This window comes from Peromyscus eremicus, chromosome 1, assembly GCF_949786415.1.
Source record: "Peromyscus eremicus chromosome 1, PerEre_H2_v1, whole genome shotgun sequence".
Classification (NCBI taxonomy): Eukaryota; Metazoa; Chordata; class Mammalia; order Rodentia; family Cricetidae; genus Peromyscus; species Peromyscus eremicus.
In genome coordinates this window covers 130,453,586-130,469,023 of record NC_081416.1, presented here as the reverse complement: position 1 = coordinate 130,469,023, position 15,438 = coordinate 130,453,586, and the positions used below count along the sequence as shown (strand labels likewise).

Sequence of the window (15,438 nt, the reverse complement as noted above, 5' to 3'; positions counted from 1 at the left end):
GGGTCCTCTGGAAGAGTAGGATGTGCTCTTAACCATCAAGCCATTCCTCTGGCCCTGTAAAGTTATTTTATATCAATAGGGAAGGACAGAAAAGGAAGGAAAGCTCCCAACTTATTTCAAAACTACAGAAGCCAAAATTCCATTAGGATTACTAACAAATCATATCAATAAAGCTGTGACAATTACATAAGGAAATCCATAAGCATGTTGAAATGTATCAACATTTTTAACATAATCCATTCCTATAGTACATTAAAGCTAATACAGTATAAAATAAACCATCAACACCAAGGGCAGGCGTACACTACCGTACGTAGATGGTAAAATCTGAGGCCATTCACATGGAAATCAGGAAGAAGGAAGTCATGCTGCCGTCCCAGTAACTACTCACCACTGTCTGAGAGGCTCTACATGACGCAGGAGTAACATGCAATGAAAGGAACATGGATGTTTGGTCAGACTGCATCATCTCTACATGACAGCAATGTAACTGCAGATCTCTCAGAAGCCAGAAAAAAAAGTAAAGTCATCTGTAACATAGTTGGACATAAGAAATACCTGGGAGTACTTATCTCAGTACCACAGGAACATGTTGGAACAAAATTCCAATTTACATTGACAATCAAAAAACAAAACGTCAAACCTATAAAATATCAAAAAATACATAGGGAAAACTCAAGATTCGTATTTACAAATTCATAAAATCTTACTGAAAAATTAAACAAGATCTCAAAAACAGAACTTTTGGACAGCAAAATTCAAATTCATAAGAAGTGCAACTCTTCTAAAATTGATGTGCATGTGTAATTCCATTTTTTTTTTTTTTTTTTTTGTACTGGATGTGAGATTAGTGAACATGATTTGGTAGGATACAGAAGAGCACTGTGGAAGCCCTCAGGAATACAGGGCCTGCCACTTTTCCAGGGGACCACAACTGGCAATATATTTGACCCTGTAGTCATCAAGAATGAGGTATTTGGGGGGCTGGAGAGATGGCTCAGAGGTTAAGAGCGCTGACTGCTCTTTCAGAGGTCCTGAGTTCAATCCCAGCAACCACATGGTGGCTCACACCCATCTAGAATGAGATCTGGTGCCTTCTGGGGCATGCAGGAATATATGCAGACAGAATACTGTATACATAGTAAATAAATAAATTTTTTTTTAAAAAAAGAATGAGGTATTTCTCAGTGACCATGGCTTCAAACTCATCTACACTGAACTTGGTGAACCCCACTTCTCTGAGATGTGGGTCTTCTGTGGCCAGGGAACTTGAGCTCAGAGACTTCCATCACGTGTCCTTAGTCTGCAGCCTGGTGTGAATGGACATGATGACCTGGCCAGTGTGAACCCTGGTCACTGTGCCCCGAGGCTTCTCAAAGGCACCACACATACCTGTCTGGAGCCTAGACTGGGGACCGCTTTGAGATCGAGGACTTGAGTAACTGCCAGAAGGTTATCTTCAAGGTCCCTTAGGACAACCCATACAGGCAGCAGGCTGCACACACTATCAAGAAGCCTGCAGTTTGCGATCACTGTACACCAGGCCCTCGTGGGGAAAGGAACTTGGTCAGCTTAATTGGCTGCAAAGCGATTCCAATTATTTTTAAATGGATGAAAGATTTAAAAGGTAAGTATCCTCTAAGGAAAAAAAATCCCTAAAAACATGAAAAAGAAAAATATTGAGGCATTTTAGCAAATTATTACAGAACTAGCGTAATAAAAGATGAAGACATCACTAAATGCGAACATAAACATACCAAGTCCAGCAGTCCTGACACCTGCAGGCTGCATCTATCAGAACCTGGAGCAGTACAAGCAGCTGGGACCTGAGGCACAGAGCACACGAGGAAAGAGTGATGGCCAAGTGAAGAGCCCCAAGTCTACCGGGAACTCTGGAAAATTCTAGGCTTGGGCTCAGGTGAGAACATGGAGGTGCTTGAGCAAGCCCTGCTACAGAGCTGACGGGAGAATGCCAACGTCACGTGGAAGCAGTGTGGAAGACACTGGAGGTCTGCTTCAGTCAGGGCAGAGACCCTGTCAACCCTGATCTATCCGATCCGAAGACCAGAGAAGCCTCACGGTAAGAACCACATCCCAGAGGAAGACCTCAGCTCCATCCCAACGAAGCCAGGAGCCAACTGAGGAGGAAGGTGGCAGGGTGGCCATTAAGACCTGCTCGGACTTCAAGTTGGAAAACACCCAGGATTTTCACAAGCGCCGGACAGCTATCTCACACTTACACTATGGACCAGAAGTGTAAGGTGCCCAGATACACACTAAGAAAAGCTGAAGACTCATTAAAATTGTCAAGTTACTGAAAGATTTAAACAAGACTTAAGAAAAATATAAAAACAGCACTGCTGGGTACCAAAACTCAATTTCATAAAAGTAGTTACCTTTAAAAAAAGAGTTAATGTGACCATGAGAACCTTCACACAATGCAGCATCTATGCTCACCAAGCTCAAGATGACCAGGCAGAGTAGAACCAATGCCAATATGCTGTGGAGGAACACAAAATAATCTAGAGTCCCAGTGTAGCAGCCATAGTGATGACTATTAAAACAACGCTTAGTGCCAAAGCAAAATAAAAACTCCAGAAAGAACAAAACCCCCAGACAAACAAAAACTAGACATGCATCAAAAAACAAAACAAGCCGGGTGGTAATGGCACACGCCTTTAATCCCAGTACTGGGAGGCAGAGCCAGGCAGATCTCTGTGAGTTCGAGGCCAGCCTGGTTTACAGAGTAAGATCCAGGACAGGCACCAAAACTACACAGAGAAACCCTGTCTCGAAAACAAACAAACAAACAAACAAACAAAAACAGGACAATAAAGCCCACAGTCAGAGACTGAAAAGAATAGTCAATAGACCCTGACCTGGAAATAGACTTGGTTATAAAGAACACTTTGAACATTCCTAGGCCTGCAAACTTGGGGCCTGCCAGGATAGAACACCACTGCACATAATCACAAAGGGCTGGTTGTACACTCACCGCTTTACTACCCAGAAGTTTGTCATCGCTCAGAATACCAGGAAGCACAATGAAAATAAGTTATCACTTACGTATTTTACAAATACAGTGATATATAACTTTTCAAAGTAAAAAAATCAAATTAGTGGTGGTGGAGAGGCGGCTCAGTAGTTAAGGGTGCTCACTGCTCTTGATCTGGGTTCAGTTACCAACACCCAAATGGAAGCTCACAACTGTCAGTGACTCCACTTCCAGGGGATCCAATACCTTCCCTGGCAAATGTGTACACCTGCACACGTACAATACACACATATACACACATGCACTCACAAACATTAAAAAGAATCAAGTTAGCAATTACGAAGACCCATTAACAGATGCCATATTTATGAAAGGTAATTATTTACAAGGGAGTCTTAAAGTCAAATACACCTGCACGTATGACATTTGAGAAGCATAAGAAACTATTTGACTCAATTATGTCTAAGTGTCAAGCTTGTCAATAAATCCCCAGTAGGAAATTCTTAGGTTAAAAGATACCACTTCAATTAAGAAAAATCACCTGCTCTGACATTTTCCTGGTGCCTTGTATATTAATAAATTACTCACTAGAACCCCAGTCAAGATTCTTAAAAATAAGTTACTTCCCAGATGTTTACTGAATATCTAACCAAATAATCTGGTATCTGAAGTACCTGCCAAAATGCCACTGAGAACACTGCAGGAGAAAACAAACCAAACTAGAAAGTGCTCTGGGTGGCACCTGCAGCTAACTGCACAGAGAGATGGGCTCGACTCCTTCCTCAGACGTAGTCTCTGGGAATCTTAAAAGCTTTTCTTCTAACATTTAGCATCTTTATTGTTGCTTTGTATCGATGCATAGATCTCCTCAGAAAAGCTCTTTAGCTCCTTCATTCTTCAAGACTCATGGAGACCACATTCACAGATCCTCATTTGTGTTTTATTTTAGTGCTTGTCTGTTGCAGATTTCTTCTAGGTCTGACTTTTTCCTCTGTACTGAGGTAGCACAAAGAGATGTCCAGGCTTTGACTTGCAGGAAACACTAGGTGTCCATTGTTGGCATAAAACCATTATAATCAGTCTCAAGACATAGCGCAGCATCACAGAGAAGAATACTTCTTTATTTCACTATTTGACAGACAAGAACTAAAAGCAACCCATATTCTGTCCTCTGAAAAGAATATTACAATGTTACTACTTTCATCTCACTTTCTAAGCTTAAATCAGGGAGATGTTTTAAGGAGAACATATTTAGTGTATATACAATATTACCAAATGGTTCATTTAGTTATTTCTTTGAGGTTCCCATAGAAAAGGAGCTACCCTGAAAAATAGAGAGGAGTTGATGATCACCATTGACTGAATACTGGTTTAAAATTTTCCAGGGGCTACAGAGATTAGTTCTGTGGGTAAGAGTGTATGCGGTTCAAGCATGATGTCCTGACGAAAATCCGTAGCACTCATGTAAAAAGTTGGGTGTGGCTGGGTATGTGCTCCTATAGCCCCAGTGCTATGCAGGGCAGAGACAGGAGGATTGCTGTGGCTTGCGACCACCTGCCTCATTCCAGGTTAGCAAACTGGAGAGTGACAGAGAAGAATGTCCTGTTTTCCCTCAACCTCCACACATGTGGACTTCCATCACATGTGCACACATGTGCAAATACATTACACACATATATACAAATATTTTCCAATATTAGTAAAGAGTTTCACTAAAGCCATAAATAACTGACTTCTAAATGCAAACTCTTTCTAAAGAGTCAATAGGAAACTCACACTAGCAGTATCTGCATGGAAAACTCAGAGACTTCTGGGTTTGCAAGTTCAGATTAGGAGTCTTCATTCGAAAGTATCGGGACTCTATGTTTGTGTCGACTGTTTTAAGGTGATTTCACATGGAGAGGTGTACAAATTTAAACTTTTCTATGCTGCTTCAACTTTCACTCCTAAGCTCATGTAACCACGTAATAAAAATCAATTATGTTATTATGATGGTACTGCATCACACATTTTGGGATTCTAAGAAAGGCAAAAGATTCTAAACACCTGTTACACTGTTTTTTTAAAAAAAAAACTAGTTTTATTTGTAAGAATGATCACACAGAAATTTATTAAAATTCTAAGAACTGGATTTTTTTTAATAGTCCAGTTCCCTGAAATTCAGTGTAACAAAGATTAAACAATTCAATAAATGTGTGTATTTATTTAGGTCATGCAAATCCATACTTCTGTGGGCCTCACAAGTTCTATCATTATAGAGCAGAAAAATTCTAAATTTATATAGTTTCTGTCAAATGTATCACAGAACTTTGTATTGTGCTTCTAATGAGAACTCATAAAGCATATTTCTTTAGATTTCTATTTATTTCCTAGTCTTTTTTAAAAAAAAAAGAAATCCTTCATGGGACTATATTTGGCTAAAAAACTAGTCCCTATATACCAGAGTTCACAGTCTTTTATTGTGGTCTGCAAATCTTTTGTCTGCACTGTATTAACAAAGCTTTCAAAAACTAAATAATAGGCAGTAAGGACAGCGGAAGAAAGGGCCAGAATAGCCATGTGTATAGAAGGAGTGGCAAAGAGTTCCACACAGGCTCCCGTTTTCCCCGGAAAGGTTGTATGAACAAAGAAAATGCTGAAGAACATGAACATTCCCCAAGGTAACTTTGTGCTTGACTCTTCCTATCACGAAAACTAAGTCGAGGAAAACACAAGAAAGCAGGTCAAAATAGCATTCAAAAAAGCCACTTAGGAAAACCAACTCAAACACGCTCCCATTGAATTGCTGCAATAATTTTATCAAACGTCGGGGAGGACAGGCACCACGGAGTTCATGGAGCTGCATGTGAGGCATGTTTTACTCAGGCCACATCAACATCAGGTAGGCCAGGGCTCTCAGGGTCTGAAGGGTGTGGGCAATACAAATGCTGCATGTCTAACTAGCACTCCACAGAGTAGTTAGCAAGTCAAAACACCAGTAGGTTCCTAGTAGGTTTTAAGAGATACTTTCCCTATCTTCTCCATAAGTGCTTAACACTCTAAATAGTAGTTCTATAGTCTCCATCTATCTTAAGAAACAAAACAAAACAAAACAAAAAAACTCAAGACTTTCATTTAATGTGTGTTTTACATGCATGTATGTGTATGCATCACATGCAAGCTTGGTACCATCAGAGATCAAAAGAGGGCATTGGATCCCCTGGAACTGGAGTTACAGATGGCTGTGAACCACCATGTGGATGTTGGGAGCTGAACCTGGGACTCTGCAAGGCTAACAAGTGCTCTTAACCACTGAGCTTTCCCTCCAGCCTCTATCATCTTCTTTTCATATAAGAAAAATAATAAGCTGTTTGGACTCTGCTCAAAGACAATGACAATGGGACACTAAATCTGAGTTGGTTTCTCTTGTTCCTGTCATGCTAATACTTGTGGACATGTAGTCTGTGAGGTCCTGATTATAATTTTAGACTGTCAGCTTAAACAAATGAAAACCTTTCTTGGAAGCCATGCTTGCATCTACCCACAGTCCTTTCAATATCATTTGCAGATATTTTTGTTTTGTTCTTTCAAAGGATGTTCAAAGAGTTTTCAAATTGTATCTTAATTTCAAATCTGTGTTTATAATTCTCTCCTATCTCACAGTCACTTTCTCCCTGCAGGCAAATATCATTCAGTCACCTCTGGCCCATATTTCCAATGCAGTAGTAGTAGTAACGAAAAAGTTTCCTCTAACATACAGAATAAGCCATGCTCATAACCAACCCCCAAAATCCTTCCACAAAAATACAAGTTTCATTATTTCCAGACAAGGGTTTCCATGACAGAAACCCTGCATAATGCAAGCCACAGCCAGATGGAGTCGACAAGACTAAAGGAAGAAAAAGGCACTCTGGTTTAAAAAGATTCGACATAAAATATGTTCAAACAATTTTAACGTTTCCTCTGTATCTGCATTTTAAATAGGTATTTTAATAGGTATATGTACTACTGAGTGACAAAAGTATGATGTAAATTATTTATAGGGGTTTGCTTTGAGACCTGTACATAGCCCAGGCTGGCCTACTCAGGTGTCAGCCTACTAAAGAGCTGGGATTCTAGGTGTGTGCAACCACACCACCCATTATTTTTACACACCCTTAAGTTTAGAAATGTATCAACACGGTCACATTACACGAGGCCTACTGGAAAAGAGCATCCAGAACTAGAATTCAAGTGCTTTATGGTTCATGGAAAAAAAAAAGGACTCACTCTATTAACAATTCTGTAGACAAGTTGCTAATTTGTTTATCTACATTTTTACTTGTGATACTTTTTACTACAAATTAACATTTTAAAGTCTCATTGCTGGGAAAGAGACTGGCAGAAGGAGAAGATGGTGTTCCTGGCATCCTCTCTGTGGGGGTCAGCGCTAGGGATGAACAGGGCATGAGATACTTTTTGTTATTCATGACCCTGGTCATAGTTGGTACTTAACAAGATTTCTGCCACAAGGCTTTAGTTAAATCCAAACCTTTCTACATGGTCCCTCTCATTAACCATCAAGTAGCAACAGCTAATCTGTGTTAATTGCTGGGGAAAATTTAAAAATGATATGATTGGTTTAAAGCATATGGACTTATATCTGCATATGAATCTACAATTATCTCAAAATTAAAAATTAATTTTAAAAAGGCCCATGGAATGCCAATGGCAGTGCAGGCATATACTCTTGGAATCTGTTCCTACCATGAAAAATTTAGGAGACTATTTAGGAAATTGGAAATTTATCCTAAGCCCAGAGTTCAAGCCTAAGAAGACCCACTTGGCTTAGTGAGTCACAGCTTCGGACACTCTACATCAGACTCACGATGGGCATAGACCAGCTGCTCCCAATAGAAGAAAACCAAAACACACACATTTGTGGCCAAGCATTTGCCTGATACACTGTGATCCTCTCAGTTATAATGTAAATAATCAACACTGAAACTACAATATGCACCTAGCAATTGTTACAATAATTGCATGCTTACTATTTGCATCGATGTTCTATTATAAAATCTATTTTTTTCATCCTCTAAAGTTGAAAATCTATATAAACAAACTCATTTTAGCATTTATTATTTTATTTCTTTGCATTAAAGAAAATAAAAACTGATGTTAAGTTCTAAGTAAGGAAAACTCAAAATGTGAAGCTGTATGCACATCTTATTGTTTTCTAGGAAAATTACAATTAAAGGTTTACATTTTACTTTGATTATATGCTTAGAAATGAATCCACAAGAATGGAAAATTCAATTATCCTGAAGGAGCCACATTTGGAAAATTCCAGACATTAAAAAAAAAAAAAAAAAAGATTACTAAAGCCATGTTTTCACTGAGAATAATCGGTTAATGAGCAACATGCAGAAAGCTTGCCCCAGCTTCTTCTCAAGAGAATCGGACACTGCAAACCCCAGAGAAGGCCCAAGGGCCAAGGGAGGAGCTGCTCCGTAACTGACAGAACACAAACACTCAAGTTTCTGCCAGTTCCTGTGAGCGCAGGAACCTGTCCAGTGACCCAGGAGGCCAAGCATGGGAAGAAGTGCCACAAAATTCACCCCAAAAGCAGTCTGTATAGCTCCACAAGGCCCTGAAATGTTTTAAATAAGTGCTCAAACAACATCTTGGGGATATTTCAGGAGACGAGCATCCTAGTACATAGGGAACTCACTGTGCTTCCTCCACCAACAGCAAGCATAAAACGCTGGACAACTCTCAAAAACAACACCAATAACCTCACCACCAAGCCCCCGGAAAGCAATCCAAGGCAGACAACAACTCAAACATTTGTCGGAACACAAGGGGACCCAAGTTCATAAAAGAAACCCCACTAACGGCCTAAATCACGTATCGACCCTCACACAGTGATATTGGGAGACTTCACTACCTCACTCTCACCAACAGACAGGTCATCCAGACAAAAACTAAAGAAATGCTGGAGCTAACTGATGTCATAAACCAAATGGACCAAACAGATATTTACAGAACTTTTCACCCAAGTACAAAAGAATCTACCTTCTCAGTACTTCATGGAACTTTCTCCAAAAGTGACCACAAACTTGGGCATAAGAAAGTCTCAACAGACACAAGAAAACTGAAGTAACACCCTGCATCCTACCTGAGCACTGAAGATTAAAGCTGGGTATCAACAACAGAAAAAACAAGAGAAAGCTCACAAATTCATGGAAACTGAGCAACTAATGAAAAATGGGTCAAGAAAGAACTCAGGAAAGATTTTTAAAACATTCTGGAATTGAATGAAATGAAAACACAGCATATCCAAACTTATGGGCACAGGAAAAGTGGTTGTAAGTTCACAGCACTAAGTGTGTACATAAAGAAATTGGAGAGAGCTCGTATTAGTAACTTAATAGCACACCTGTGGAATAAAAAGAAGAAATAACACCCCAAAGGAGTAGATGGCAAGAAATCAAACTCAGGGCTGAAATCAATAAAATAGAAACAAACAAACCAAATACAAAGAATCAATGAAGCACAGAGTTGGTTCTTTGAGAAAATCAGTAAGATTGACAAACCCTTAGCCAAATTAACTAAAGGCAGAGGGAGAAGATCCAAATGAACAAAGTCAGACACACAAAGAGGGGCCACCGAGGAAATCCAGAGACTCATAAGGATATACTTCAAAACCGGTACTTCACTAAATCAGAAAAATCCGAAAGAAATTGGTAATTTTCTCAATAGAGACCACCTACCACAGTCAAATCAAGATCAGGTAAAGACCTATAACCTGAAATAAAAGTCAGAATAGTGAAATAGAAACTGTAATTAAAAGTCTCCCAAACACAAAAAGCTCAGGGCCAGATGTTTTAGTGCAGAATCCTAGATGACTTTCAAACTAGAGTTAATGCTAATACTCCTCAATTACTCCACAAAATAGAAACAAAATGAATACTGCCCAATTCATTTTATGAGGCCACAGTTACTCTGATATCTAAACTACATAATGACTAAACAAAACAAGAGAATTATACACTAGCACTCAAGAGACAGAGGCAGGTGGATCTCTGTGAGTTTGAGGCCCAGCCTGGTCTACAGAGCTAGTTCCAGGACAGCCAAGGCTACACAAAGAAACTCTGTCTTGGAAAACAACAACAAACAAAAAAACAAACAAACAAACAATAACTTAAAAAAAGAAAGAAAAGAATTACAGCCTGATTTTCCTATGAACATAGATGCACAGATTCTCAATAAAATACCTGCAAACTGAATTCAAGCACACATCAAAAAGATCATCCACCATGATCAAGGAGGCTTCATCCCAGAGATTCAGAGATGGTTCAACATACATAAATCAATAAATGTAATCCACCATATACACAACCTGAAAGACAAAAGCCATGATCGTCTCCTTAGATGTAGAAAAGGCCTTTGACAAATTCCAATACTCCTTCTTCATGAAAGTCCTGGAGAGATTAGATACAAGAGACAAACCTCACTATAACAAAGACAGTTTACAGAAAGCCTATAGCCAACGTCAACTTAAATGGAGAGAAACTCAAAGCAATTCCACTAAAATCAGAAACAAGTCAATGTTGTCCACTCTCTCCATACCTACTCAGTATAGTACTCTGATGTCTTAGCTACAGCAATAAGACAGCTGAAGGAGATCAGGGGATACAAACAGGAAGGGAAGAAGTCAAGCTATCTGTATTCGCAGATGCTATGATAGTACACATAAGTGACCTCAAAATTCCACTGGGAAACTCCTACAGCTCATAAATAGTTTCAGTAAAGTAGCTGGATAAGAAATTAAAACACAATCAGTAGCCCTTCTATACACAATGACAACCAGACTGAGGAAGCAATCAGGAAAACAACACTTTTCACAATAGCCTCAAATAACGTAAAGTATCTTGGGGGTGACTCTAACCAAGCAAGTGAAAGGTTTGTACGATTAAAAACCTTAAGACACTGAAGAAAGAAACTGAAGAAGATACCAGAAGATGGAGAGATCTCCCATGCTCATAGATAGGTAGGATTAATATAGTAAAAATAACCACCTTGCCGGGAGGTGGTGGCGCACACCTTTAATCCCAGCACTCGGGAGGCAGAGGCAGGTGAATCTCCGTGAGTTCAAGGCCATCCTGGTCTACAAAGTGAGTTTCAGAACAGGCTCCAAAAGCTACACAGAGAAACCCTGTCTTGAAACAACCAAAAAAAAAAAAAAAAAAAAAAAAAAACCACCTTACCAAAAGTAATTCACAGATTCAATACACTCTCCATCAAAATTTCAACACAATTCTTCACAGAACTTGAAAGGACTATTTTGGGCTTCATATGGAAACACAAAACACCCAGGATAGATAAAACCCCTGCTGAAAATCAAAGGACTGCGGGAAGTATTGCCATTCCCAATTTCAAGTTATACTACAAAGCTATAATAATAAAAATAACATGATACTGGCACAAAACCAGACACACTGATCAATGGAATCAAACTACAGACGCAGAGAGAAGTCCACACACCTGTGGACACCTAATTGTCAATAAAGAAGCCAGAAATACACACTGGAAAAAAGGACAGCATCTTGAACGATGAAGCTGGTCCAGCTGGATGGACACATGTAAAAGAATGTAAGTAGATCCACACTCATCACCCTGCACGACAGTCACCTCCAGATGCATCAAAGACCTTAACCTATGGCCAGACACACTGAACCTAGTAGAAAAGAAAGTGGGGAACAGCCTTGAATGCACTGGCACAGGAGACAACTTCCTGAACAGAACCCCAATAGCACAGGCAGAAAGATCAACAACTAATAAATGAGAGCTCATGAAACCGAAAAGGTTCTGATGGCAAAGGACACCATCATATGGACAAAGTAGTGGCCTATAAAACAGGAAAATATTTTTACCTGAAAGAGGGTTAATATCCAAAATATAGAAAGAATTTAAAAAACTGAACATCAAGAAAACAACTGAAATTTAAAAAGATGTACATACACAAATAGAGAATTCTCAAAAGAGGAAACTGTAAGGATTATGTCCTTAGTTACGTCACCAGCCTAAAAAGTGGGTGGGCCCTCTGTGCATCCCTCTCTTTCCTTTCCGCTCCTTCCTTCTGTCTGTCCTCTCTCTCCCTCCCTCTCCCCCCCTCCCAATAAAGCTCTAAAAAGGCAACCATGGCTGTGATTCTTCCGATCAGCATTCTCCTCTGCCGACATGGCCGCCGCCTGTGGCATTTAACCAACAGAAACTCAAATGGCTGAAAAGCACTTAAAGAAATGTTCAACATCCTTAGCCACCAGGGAACTGCAAATCAAAACTGCTTTGAGATTTCATCTCTCACAAATCAGAATGGCAAGATCAATAAAAGGCAGCTCATGATGGCAAGGATGTGGAGTCAGGGAAACACTTCCCCATTGCTCGTGGGAGTGCAAACTGGTACAGCCACTACGAAAATCAGTGTGACGGTCCTCAGGAAGACAGAAATCAACCTACCTCAAGATCTGGCTATACCACTTTTGAGCCCAAGGGTACTTCATCCTACCACAGAGACACTTGATCAACCATATTCACTGCTGTACTATTTACAATAGTCAGACACTGGAAACCACCTAGATGCCCACCAACAGACAAATGGATAATGTGGTACATTTATACAGTGGAATATTACTCAGCCACTACAAAATGAAATCATAACAGGAACTGGAAAAAAATCATTCTGAGGTAACTCAGACCCAGAAAGACAAATATGGTATGTCTTTGCTTATATGTGATGTTAGCTGTGATGTCATTGATAAACAAGTGACAATCCATACAACCAAAAAAGCTAGGTAGAGATTAGGGGATTGGGGGGAGCAATGGACCCCCTTAGAAAGTGGGACTAGAATAGGTAGTTATAGAAGAACAAGGTGGGGGAACTGGAATGGGAAAAATCAAACAGGAAGGGGGAAGAAAAAGAGGACAAGGGAGGGGACACAGGAAGGGACAGCTAAAAGCAAGGACCGTTTGAGGAGTTACCTGGAAACCTAACACGGTAGAGCCCTCTTATACACATATATGAAGGTGATCTAAATGAAATCACCAAGAACAGCGGAGACAGACTCACAACTGGACACCTCCCATTACCAAAAAAGCTTCCAGTACTGGGAATGGTTACATCTAATTGAATTGTTGTCCAATGGGGTCCCAGTGGGAACCTCAAACAACCCAGGCTGTTGCCAAGGCTATTGGTGGCTCTCCACAAACTAACAGTAAGGCCCTGTTGCTGAAGACACCACCCACACAACTCACTGAACACAGAGAAGTCAAGCTGATGCCGACCTAGAGCCTTCACCTCTACAGACTAGTATTCACGGTACTGGAAGGTACCCTGCACACTCCCAAAGGAAAAAGGTAAACACCAACCCTGCTCCAAACCCTTCAGTCTACAAGACTGAGCTGCCTGTAAGATATGCTGGTGCAAGAGTAAACAAAGTATGTGAAAGTAACCAAGCAGTTTCTGATCTGAGTTAAGACCCACTCCACTAAGGTGGAACCCATACCCAACACTGCTAGGGAGCGAAGAATGTGAGACTAGATAGGCAGGGATCTAGGAGAAAACCAAATACTACTGTACTGCTAAAGGAATGTAGCAATGATAGAAGGCACAAGGTCCTGGTCCTCACAGATAAGCACCAGGAAACCAGGAATGTTAAACACACAAAGTTGTTTCCCCACTAAAGGAGATATATACCTGTTTTCCACTAGAAGGCTGGGAGTAGACACTGATAATAGCCTGGTGATCTGTGCTATCTACAGGGCTAGGCCACACCCAAATCCCTCAGAATGTTTATCCCAGACCTTGATCTTGAGCTTTGTTTCTCAGCCAATAGAACCTATCCCTGGGGGAGATATCACATGTACTTGGTAGTGTGGTGACCTCTATGATGGCCTAGATCCTAACAGATCCTCACCTCGGCCCTTAAGCTACAGAATCCATTCTTATGGAAGAGGAACCCTCAGAAGAGGAGGTTGAAAGACTGTAAGAACCAGAGGGGATAAAGGATACCAAAGAATCAAAGACCTCTAGACACAACAGGGTTGGAGCACATATAAACCCACAGAGACTGTGGCAGCCATACACAGGGCCTGCAAGAGGTCTGCACCACATGGGTCCTAGAGCTGAAAGTGGACACAAGTCTCCATCCCTAATCCAGAAGCTATCTCCCAGTGATCGCCACTTACAAATGAAAAATTAGTTTTCTTTAAGGAACTCTCCCTGGAGAAAGAAGCCACTCTTAGGGTAGGCCCAGGCCCACCAACAGATAGCCAACACAAACAGACCGAACAGCATCTTTGGAGCTTCTTCGTCTTATAATGGTAAGCCAGGATGTTTTCTGCTTGGTTGGTGTTTGCTTTGTGTTGTTGGTTTTTCTACATTACAGGTCTTTGGTGTATATATTATGGCTTCCGGTTTGGGGTTTTTATGGGTTTCCAGAGTGTATGAACATGTGTGTGCCTCTGCATCTCTATGCATCTCTTGTGCTTTTTCTTTGGCTCTTTTTTTTTTCTTTTTTCTTTTTTCTTTTTTGTTGTTTTTGAGTCAGGGTCTCTCTATGCAATCTTGGCTATCCTGGATCTCGCTCTGTAGCCCAGGCTGGCCTCAAATTCAGAAAGATCCACCTGCCTCTGCCTCCCGAGTGCTGGGATTAAAGGTGTGTGCCACCACAGCTGGTGGCTCTTTTTCTCATTTGGTTGTTTTGTCATGTTCCAATGTTTGTTTTTTATTTACTTATTTTATTATTATTATTATTATTATTACTACTTAGACGCCTGTTTGTTTTTTAAGGAGAGACAGAATGGGTGTGGATCTAGATGGGAAGGGAGTTGGAGAGGAACTGGAGGCATAACAGGAGGGGAAACTGTAATCAGAATATATTGTATGAAAATATCTATTTTTAGTAGAAGAAAAAAGAAAAAGAAATGCTTTGCACCTGCAAAGCTCCATGTAAGGAAAGCAGCTGTGTGGTCATGTCCACTTGGGAGGCTTCTTTACAGGACCTGGGGAGCAGAGAGGGCATCCCTCAGCATTTGGGCAGCAGATTCAGCTCTATGGTTGTTGTCAGCTAAAGTGGCAAATCTTCTGGAAAACGGAATGTCAACTAGGAATTCTACATCTAGCAAAACTATCTTCAAAATAAAGTTAAGGGGCCAGTGAAATGGCTCAGTGGGCACAGGTACTTGCTGCCAAGCCTGACAACCTGAGCTCCAACCTCAGGTCCCACACGGCGGAAGGAAGGAACTTTTGAGTTCTTCTCTGACCTCCAGGCACACCCACCCCAACACACAAAATAAACAAATGTAGTAAAATTCTTTTCAAAATGAAGTTAAAACGAAAATGCTTCCAGATGAAGAAAACCAGTTGTTAGCACATCTGTTCTATATTGTCATTATATTAATGAGGCTGAAAGACAATTGTA

At 40.4% G+C, this 15,438-nt stretch overlaps 1 protein-coding gene and 1 non-coding gene across 4 annotated transcripts in view; both read right to left on the bottom strand.

The window, feature by feature from the left end:
* Lrrc28 (leucine rich repeat containing 28) overlaps nucleotides 1-15,438 on the bottom strand; it is a 134,706-nt gene that overhangs the window by 59,398 nt on the left and 59,870 nt on the right. The gene's annotated exons all lie outside the window — the stretch shown is intronic.
* Nucleotides 1,452-1,586, bottom strand: LOC131903194 (small nucleolar RNA SNORA70). The gene has a single exon (XR_009377443.1). It is a non-coding gene; the product is annotated as a small nucleolar RNA SNORA70 (small nucleolar RNA).